Genomic DNA, 11058 nt, shown 5'->3' with positions numbered 1-11058 from the left:
AAAGGAAAACACAGGAAGTGGTCAAACCAAGACAATATAGAGACAAATTTAAATCCATCATCAGATGACATCATCACAGAGCAACAGCTAACGAAGCAGAAGAGGGAAATGAGTACAGTAATCATAATGGCCCTTCAACAAGCAAATGAATGTGAGGAAACTACGGGGCTGTCTGAATCTAATGACATCTCACTCAGTTCTATTCCTGTGATGATGAGCACCTGAGATACTCTGAATGATTAACAACATGAAATGGTGCAGTAGACTGGAGACTGTAGTGATCAACGAGTGATCAATACATTGGTTCAGGATACAGCCAGAGTAGTGTAAGTAGTAGTAGTAGTAGTCTTTTGGACACTAGGTGGTGCTAGGGGGACAAGAGATGCAAAAAACCTATACACCCCCACCTCCCCAATCATCCCCCCACCCCACTTTGAGACAATTGAGAGAAATGATAAAAGTGTCCTATGAAAAAAAAAATTTTTTATCTACATATTTGGAATAAAATTGAGTAACTATACAATTTGTTGCTCTCTTAAAGCTAAAAACAGACATGAATACATTTTAAAGAATCCATGTTAATGATATTATGAAGTCATTTTTTGATTTCTTGGAAGAGAAATGAGTTTCCATCTTTCGTTCAGACATCCTGATGAGTGGACCCTAAAAAAGAGACACAGTTGACTCTAAGCACTTGTATCCAGTGACTGAACATGACCTGAACTCAGATATATAGGTTGAAAGTATAGCTTGGGCTTTTAAAAAAGCAACAAAAAAAGGTCTGTAAAGGGGAATTATGATTTTTTTTAAATAATCATTAATTAAATAATTATAATTAAATAATTAAGATGTAAAGTTGTTCAGAGCAGTTTGATGTGAAATGCACCATCCTAGAGAAACTTAATGAGCCAGGATTGTTCACAGCAGTGGTGGCAGGAAACAGATGTCTGAAGCATTTAATGCCTCTCAAGGCTAGTTCACAGAAATGTATTATTTGTTATTTATTAATTTAAAACATGTTTTTTATATCAATTCTTGACAGAGAGGTACATGCATGGCATTTTAAGGCAAAGTAGTCCCCACCAAAAACTCTTCTATTACCATTATCAGCAGTGTGGTAAAGGTGGTTTTGAATAGTAAATAAAATGGCTATATTTGTGTTGTGTGTCATGACCTTTGGTTGTGTGTCATGAACCACCCCCCACCCCCCCCATCACCACCACTGTAAAGAATTACCACAATAATCCATTCATATTGAACCACTCTGAATTAATTTGTTTGCATCTGAATTATGAGGAAATTTTAAAAAGTTGGTGGAATTTCACTTTAAGGACCTCTGCACTATTGGCATCTCTTTACAAGCCATTGTGAGAACATGTAGAGTGGAAATGGGTTGCAAAACAAAAAGGGCCTTTGATGAACCTTAAAGTATCATGCAGTTCTGCTTAATGCTTAGTAGTAGAAAAAACGTTTTTTTAATAACATTCTTTTCCAGAACAAGAATTACCAAAACCACAATTAATAATGAACAAAAGAAGACAGTAAAATATAGCAGCCAGCAGCAATGTTGGGGGTCCAAGCACTTTAAGGAAACTAGGCCCCAGGGTGCAATTACTGTTAGATTCCCAAGTGTTCAAACCAAATGTTACTAAGCTCAAACTAATGTGGCACCTAATGTGAATGGCAGTAACACAGCAATTTTGTCATTGAAAGCTACCTGCTCAACTGCTCTAGTTTCGCCATTACCATTCAGTGCTTAATATTACCTTTGAGTTCCAGGTGGTATTCCATAGATGGTCAACAACAGTACTTACAGGTCACAAGAAGTGCAGGCCCACGGGCATGCAAAAGCATGCATTACACCCTCAGTTTGAATTTCTGCATTCTCAATTGAAATTTGAAGAAAAGGTAGTTAAGCACCCTATTGTCATGTGATAAAGACTATGTTTAACTTGTATAATGCCTCAAATGTACATGAAATCTCTCTGTGAACAAAATGGTTTTATTTTATTTATTGCTTGTGAATGCAATGAGCATGTGCACCTGCCATTCTGCCCTATTAAATCATGCTGCTAATTGATTATTTATAGGTTTCGCAATTTTCCCAAGTCCTCATTATTGTTGTGATAATGAGTAGGCCAATCCCCTTATAGGTAAAGACATAACTGGGAAAAAGACCTCCCTGCTGAAAAAAACACAGATTTTATGAGTACATGCTAGTCTTTGCTGTTTTATGCTGGTCTAGTGCTGCTCACACTTGTTGACCAGCATACCAGTACCCAAAACACAACATATGGTGGCGTTGCTGGTGACCAGCATGTTGACTGCTGTTGCTGCTGACCAGCTTACTAGCATTCAAAACACAACATGTGCTGCTTTTCTTGGTGACCAGCCATGCTGATCTATGCTGGTCTAGCAAGGCTATCATATTCTATGTCTCACAGGGCGTTTTCACACTTGGGCTATTTCAGCGTCTGAAGTGGACTCAGACTGCTGAGTCATGGACAGTGACAGTGAAACTACATGAATTTGAAATTTTTTTTTTTTAATTTTGTGCTTGTGTTGCCATTTTTGCTAGATTTTACCAGTGATTTCATTTGTTTTTGAAATGCTAGTCCAGCTATTAGTTTCAAGTTTAGAAGTCTCACTTCATTGAAATAAACAGGAGTGTAACTGAGTGTAATGCTGTAAAATAGCCTCTGAAGCATAGCAGTGGTGAACCAAGGCTTAGAGCTAGGCCTTCAATTTAAGCCATAAAAGACAAAACTTGGTGGGGAAAACCATAAGGAAAAGAAATAACCTCAACAATAGCACTAACTTCTCCTAGGGCCCCATGGGATTCTAGTAGTTTGTTAGCACTAATGCTAACAATGATTCATATAAACATTTCTTGGCAGTTCTAGATGAAAAACATTTGAAGCTTCTTAAAGACTCCAAAGTTTCTAAAAAGATATTCTATGCTTTACTTGAAGTTTGTGACAGACAGATTAGCATATGTTTTACACTGGAACAGTTTCAAGTTACTCTCAGTGTGTCAAGATTGGCCCCTCCCAGTCCGGTCCATGTGCATTTGTTTTGGTTTAGCCCATGTGTTTTTGTTTTGGTTTTTAGTCCAGCCCCCTCATTTCATGACTCCACCCCTGATTGTTTCCACCTGTTTCCCACCTGTCCCTCGTTTACCCTGTTATTTAATCCCTGGTCTTTGTTCTGGTTATACTGTGTGTTATTTGACTGTCTTGTTTGTTTGAAGTACTTTGGATTTCTGTACATTTTGTCATGACTTTAGATCTCTCCGTGTTGGCCATCTGACTTTGGACCATTATGATGATTTTGGATTTGCCCACAATAAAAGTGTCACTTATCTCAGTGTATACGTCCGTCTCCATGCTTCCCGTTACACGGTGGAGCTGCTGCTGCTATTTTCCATTGATGATGCTGCTCATGTTCACTGTAAGTGACATATCCAGGATTAGAGTGAGTTCTTACATAAACTGTCAGCATAATTATGAAGTATGTTACATTTGAAGGTATAACCACTAAGAGAGCTTGCTTAGTTTACCTAGATACTGCAAAGAAAAGCAATTGCTGGTGGCCAATTTTCTAATAATTCTACTCTTTTGTTTCTGTCCTGAACTTAACAATAAAACAAGTGTAGTCTTGTGATGATTCCACTAAATACAAATCTACAACAGTTACAGATATGTAATTTTTAGTTGCCAGAAATCATGAGCTTGGCACAGATGTGTCTAGATAGACATATCCAAGCCATTGATATTATTAATGTATTCCTTTTGCAGCTCTGGGTTTGGAAACAGAGAGTGGCTTGAATATTCACAGGAAGACAATGCAGTACAGGAAGGTTGGTGTAGGGAGGGGAATGAACCAGGTTATTTTTTCCTGTATGTGTAATGTATACTGTGCTAATATGTGCACCCTTATTAATTGTCAGCACACCCTCAATGATTATGAGGGCAACGCCTGCACCCCAGAGCCTTTCCATGATCCCTCATCTAACAAATTAGTTGAAGGTGCAGTCCAAACTTTGACAAGGTGGCTTAAATACAGCACAGGGGATGGCACTGAAACCTCATGCCCATTCCATGTAATAAATTGGAAGGATAGAATACTCCTCCACAAGGAAAGCCAGTACCTGTCCAGCAATAAAGAATTTCAGAAGGATATAGATGTGTAGCTGACAAGAAGCTGTTACTGAGGAAGGAAACTCAAACAAAGAAGCTGGTCTCAGAACTGGAAGACGTGGAAAACGCAACCAATTTCTAAGCCTAAACTTTGAACATGTGGAAAAATATCCTTGCAGATTTCTTTAAAAAACTGAAAAAAGTGCGGGCAGCTCTTATAAAGACAGAGTGGACAGACAACATACTGAAAATAGTGGTGTTATATTTAATTAAGGCTTCTGGGTAATTTTCTGTTAAATGTGTTTTCTGCTTTTTTTCCTGACACTGAAAGTTGAAAAACTAGCACTTAATGGCGAATTTGATTGAGGGTGGTGTCTTTTTGCACAGCCATAACCACAAAGCCGCATTGTACCATGGTGTTCCTTTTGTCCTGCTGTAATTACTTTGAGTTTGACACTTTACAACCAACAATCTCAGCTGAGGTTAGGAGGCAATTTAGTCACATTGTGTGCTAACAAGGTACTTGCTGCCTCTGACAGAACATACATTAAAACATACCCAAGCTTTTGAAAGAAGCCGCACATTGTTGATTGTGATGAAGGCTTTTCTAGCTAATTCCTGCATATTGTCAGCGAATTCTCATTCAAACATTGAATGAGAAATCGTCTCTCTCTCTATCTGTTTCTGTGTTTAGATTGTCCTTGATGTTAGAACTACATTGCCCTTACTGCTTCATGTATGGATATCTAATTCCCCTGGAAGACTGCAGTAAGCAGAGTTTCCAGGAGTGAGAATGGATTCAGCCCAGCTCAATATTGATCGCCTTCTAGGAAGAAGAAAAATATGCTGAACAGCACGAACACCTACTAGCATATCACAGGACACTGACAGCACCTTCTCTGCAAGAGGCCACTTCATATGAAATCACATTTAGAACCACAAGAGAGGCCCAGCAGAATATTGTCTATGATGATCAGTTATCCATTGTTAATTATCATGCTATTAAAGGGGAATTTCATTGATTATTCAACATTTCTGCATAATGAAATCTTTAACATGTAAGCATTCAAAAGTGTTTTGATGAGAAATGCTCTATTCTCAACTAACCTACCAAATCAGAATTGTTTGCAAAGGAGGATTGTTCTAAAAGCTATGCATGTAGCTTGGTGAAGGGGCACATTGTGAGGCAAAATAGTCCACAAAGAAAATATGTTTCAGGTTTATCACTGTTTTACCATTATTAACAGTACATATAAAAACTCAGAAGACACATGTAGAAATTTAAAAAATGCACAGAATTTGCTACGTTTTTGCTCTGGTAGCAAAATCAATAAAGGCAGCAGGAAAAGTTCTCGTACTGATTGTCTTATTTCATACTTATGATGCACCACTGCAGTTGTGCAATAGTTGTATATATACACTGACCGGCCACTCCTTGTATCTACACTCTTTATCCATTATGTCAGCTCCACTTACTATATAGTTGCTCTTTGTAGTTCTATAATTACAGAGTGTAGGTCATCTATTTCATCCTTTGTTAGCCCCCTTTTACCCTGTTCTTCAATGGTCAAGACCCCCACAGGACCACCACAGAGTAGGTATTATTTGGATGGTAGATCATTCTGATCCACTTGTACCAGCCCAACACACACTAACATGCTACCACCACATTGGTGTCACTGAACATGTAGCCACAGACAACAACAAACAACAACATCACATGGATAGCTGGGCACTTGTGCACCTTTTACCTGGGGAAGTGAAGGCATCATGGCATCAGGATGCACTGTGGGAAGAAGACAAGCCAGACGAATGAGTGTGATTCTCTTAGCAATGTTCTACTGGGAAACCTAGGGTCCAGGCATTCATATGGATGACGATTTGACTCATGCCACCTACCTAAACATCATTGGACCAGGTGCACCCTTTCATGGCCATGGTATTCCTCAGTGACAGTGGCCTCTTTTAGCAGGATGATGCACCCTGATCTTGTCTGAGGAATGTGACAAAGTGTTCAAGTTGTCCTGGCCTCAAAATTCCCTGGATGCCTATCATATCAAGCATCAGTGGGATGTGCTGGAGCAACAAGCCTAATCAGCGGCAGCCTAAACTCTTAAAGAATCTTTTTTACTGACATCTTGGTGACCTTTAGAGGTCTTGAAGAATGCATAGCTTTGCGGATCAGACCTGTTTTGGCAGCACGTGTAGGACCAATAGCATATTAGGCAAGTGGTCATGTGTTGGTGTTTTGGTGTACATCTGGCTATTCAGCCTACAGAGGTTTAGCAGTTTAGCCCTGCCCACTGATGCTGAAGTTAAAAGGAGACTACTTTTTGAATGAACCAGTCAAAACAGAGGTCACTTACATACATCAGTCCTAAACACAGAGTAACAAAAGCAGCATATTTCATTCTAAGGGATAAAGAAAGGTTGGAAAATGGCCATAGACACATTAGTTATGGGTACATAAACCCACATAAACATTATAAGTGGATCTCAAGGAAAAAATTAAGTTTTAAAAGGAGTTCAGAGAAGATTGTAGCTATTTTTAAAAGTGAAAGTTTTACCAGACATTATGTAGTTGATGTCAAGCTTTATGATGGCTCCATAAGGCAGTGAAATGAGCAGCAGTCTGAAACTGCAACAGGCTTTGTGAGCCAGCGCCTATTACATAACCTTCTCTAAATGCTTTCAGCATCTGATGAAGCAGCCTGAGCTCCAGATCAAAGGGGCAGTCTTAAACCAGCTTTGAGTGGCACAACTGTGAGGGCTCAAATTTCAAATGTGGGCCCATATGCAAAGACCTCGGCTTCTGTAAGGGGGAAACCAGATGTAATTATTATTGTTCATTGCTACAGAATAAATGTATTATTTTCATAACACACATCTTTGAAAGATTTTTTGCTGGGGTTTATTGAGTTTTTCAGTCAGACAAATCAGTGACTGGATTGTACAGAAAAAAACACATTACACATTTAAATAGAAAACAACATTTCAAATATGTTCGCTCAAAAAGGAAATCTGTACAAAATCTTGATTGCAATATAGTCAAAAGCTTAAAGCCACATGAAAGAATGTTGCAAACTATTTGTTCTTGTACATAACAGTGACGGCTGGCTGTGTTTTACGCAGAAGTCATCACTTTGTTTCTTCCTTCATGGAAGGCTGATGGTGTCACGAATGTCTGAGTTCTGTGAAACCGTTACAGATGGTAGTTGAGTGGATGCTTTGGCTGATTCATGTCCTTAATCAGTCTTACATTAGCCTATTCCCTCTCTGTGTAAATCAGACAGATATAAAGGGACCCCTAAAATCTTGTCATTATTTTGATACTCTTTTTCTGAAACTTGCACATGGTAGCTCATTGTACATCCCACAAGCAAAACCACCCCTACTCTAAATATGGTGTAGTATTATATATAAAACAGGTTTTCAACAGGGGCCATATTTCTCACTATTACGGTCTTTTAAGGGGTTTATCCACTACACATTCAAAAACTCACCAAAGCTTATGATTCTAGTTCATTTTCTGCCTACCTGAGAGACAGCTGGAACCACAATGATATCTGCGATTAACTATTTATTGTCATTTTGGTCATGTAACACCACTCTAAAACACGCTAATTAGCAACATTGCTGGCTCTTTATAGTTAGCTTATCTATTGACATGAAATGGAGGACTGCAATTTTGCACTTACACACTTGCAAAAATGTCTATAATAACAAAATCATGCGCTGAAGCAACATTTTTGGCTGTCCAGTGTGACAGTATGACCAAAACTACCCATTCTGTGAAAGATAGCTTAAATGCTAACAGCCTCAGCATTAGTTTCATAACTAGCTTACTTTAGCAAACTCTTCACAACGCACTTATTCTAAATATAGCATTTTTTGCACCAACATACCATCCTAGTTTCCATCCTGGTGCACTTATTGGTTATGTAGTAGTGCTTGGTAATTTTACCTTTACCTAACGCAGTTCCAGTTCTAGTGTCAAAATTTGTGATGCTTTATGCAGTGGGAAAATGCTCTTACTTTAAGAGGGTGGACGAAAATGCCTTGTTGATGTGAGAGGTCAGAGGAGAATGGGCAGACTTGTTCGAGATGATAGAAAGGCAACAGTAACTCAAATAACCAACCAAGATCTCTGAGGAATGTATCCAACACCTTGTTGAAAGTATGCCACAAAAAATGAAGGCAGTTCTGAAGGCAAAAGGGGGTCCAACCTTTAAATAGCGTAGTGTACCTAATAAAGTGGCCGGTGAGTGTAGATCCCAAGAAACTTATAGCTATCAACTCTCTCTACAGTAGTTCCGTTTGCAGAGGTGGGTCTGTGGTTCACTTCCTGAACTGAATGATTCTCCTGAAGTTAATGATGAGCTCCTTAGTCTTGCTGACATTGAGGCACAAATTGTTCTTGGAGCACCAGTCTGCCAACTGTTCCACCTCCTTCCTGAACAGCATCATCAAGCAAAACAAAACATTCCAGCTGCTTATTCCTCAAGATGCATACATATTCCACACCTGATTCACTTGGAAGAATAGGTTTCACATTATCTATTGGTGAGTCATGATTCTGCAATGAGAACAGCCCTTTTATTAAACTGGGCAGGCAGAATGGCACATAACGGCAAGGCCATGGAGATCACCCCCAGCCACAGGCTTTAATTTCACGGTGACCCCCACTCACAAACCACCTGCATCCCAGACACAGAATAACACATACACATACTTTAACTAAACAACAGCACATTAAAAACAATAGATTACATAAATAGTAGCTTTTTTACTGGGGCGCATGCCTCCCATGACCCCCTTTATCCAGCTCTCTGCGATGCTAGCTCCTGGTTGGCAACATGCCTCATGGCTGCTGTCACAATACATTCAAACATCTTACTAGCAGCAGCCGTTAAACACGTTATGAAGTCGAAATCAAGGCAAATTTGGGCTTCTCTGAATCAGCATCATTAATAGGCATCAGGGATAAAAAAACACAAAGGCTTACAGCAGCTTTCCTTGTCCATACTTACTTTTGGAAAAAGGAGAGAAAAAGGACAAATATTAAACACAAGAATTTACAGAGAAAGCACAGGAATATGGATAATGACAATGGTTCATATGCGGAGAACCACATGCAAGAACAGAGAGAGTCTAAACACAGAACTTAATAAGACAGATGTAACTAATGACTAAAGGAGGGTACCAGGGTGGAGGCAAGGTAGTGCTAGAAAAGAACAAATCCAGGACATGGCAGAGCCAATGCCCAACCTCCTCAACAGGTCCTCACACAAATAGGGGCCCCAAATCACAGAAACGAGTTCAGGCCAATAGAGTGCAGTAGCAGTGGTATGACAGAAAGGACGTCTGGAAGAAGGACTGAGTCCACAACAGGATCTGATGCCTCTTCCTTGACAAGGCTCAGATAGAGGACTAGGACCTTGATGTGAGTAGAAACAGACAACAAGACAAAAGCAGGGATAGAGACAGGGACGGGACCGTCTGAGATAGTAACAAGGTCAGGTGTAAACTGGACTAGTGACAGTGAAAGGGGCAAGAAGAGGAGAGGTATGAAGAGCAACAGATACAAGAGCAGAATCAACAGGGACCATAGATGAATTGGTGACATAGGAACTGGACAGTCTCAGTGAACTGCCTTAGAGTGCTCAAGGCCTGGTGTCAGGCCATAGAGGAGGGAAAATGCTTGTGCTCAGGGTAACTGGGGAATTGCAAAGTCTTTGGTCCAGCCCCATATATGTTTCTCCAAAATAAGAACTTAAGTTTAAAGACTAAAGAGTTGCAGAAGCTGAATGAGGTGTCTGAATTTGACAGTTACAGTGGGGTAAAAAAGTATTTAGTCAGCCACTGATTGTGCAAGTTCTCCTACTAGGTCTGTAATTTTCATCATAGATGCACTTCAACTATGAGAGACAATATGAGAAAAAAAAAATCCAGGAAATTACATTGTAGGATTTTTCAAGAATTTATTTGTAAATTATGGTGGAAAATAATTATTTGGTCACCCACAAACAAGCAAGATTTCTGGCTCTCACAGACCTGTAACTTCTTCTTTAAGAAGCTCTTCGGTCGAGTTACCTGTATTAATGGCACCTGTTTGACCTCGTTACCTGTATAGAAGACACCTGTCCACAGCCTCAAACAGTCAGACTCCAAACTCAACCATGGCCAAGACCAAAGAGCTGTCGAAGGACACCAGGAAGAAAATTGTAGACCTGCACCAGGCTGGGAAGAGTGAATCTGCATTAGGCAAGCAGGTTGGTGTGAATAAATCAACTGTGGGATCCACTGTTAATCTCCCTCGATCTGGGGCCCCACGCTATATCTCATCCCGTGGGGTCAAAATGATCATGAGAACGGTGAGCAAAAATCCCAGAACTACACGGAGGGACTTGCTGAATGACCTGCAGAGAGCTGGGACCAAAGTAACAAAGGCTACCCTCAGTAACACACTACGCCGAGAGGGACTCAAATCCTGCAGTACCAGCCGTGTCCCCCTGCTTAAGCCAGTACATGTCCAGGCCCATCTGAAGTTTGCCAGAGAGCATATGAATGATCCAGAAGAGGACTGGGAGAATATCATGTGGTCAGATGAAATCAAAATTGAACTTTTTGGTAAAAACCCAACTCGTCGTTTTTGGAGGAAGAAGAATGCTGAGTTGCATCCCAAGAACACCATACCTACTGTGAAGCATGGAGGTGGAAACATCATGCTTTGGAGCTGTCTTTCTGCAAAGGGGACAGGATGACTGATCCATGTTAAGGGAAGTATGAACGGGGCCATGTATCATGAGATTTTGAGCCAAAACCTCCTTCCATCAGTGAGAGCATTAAAGATGGAACGTGGCTGGGTCTTCCAGCATGACAATGATCCCAAACACACTGCTCGGGCAATGAAGGAGTG

Source organism: Pygocentrus nattereri, chromosome 23 (genome assembly GCF_015220715.1).
Source record: "Pygocentrus nattereri isolate fPygNat1 chromosome 23, fPygNat1.pri, whole genome shotgun sequence".
Lineage (NCBI taxonomy): Eukaryota > Metazoa > Chordata > Actinopteri > Characiformes > Serrasalmidae > Pygocentrus > Pygocentrus nattereri.
This window is presented reverse-complemented; position numbering follows the sequence as displayed.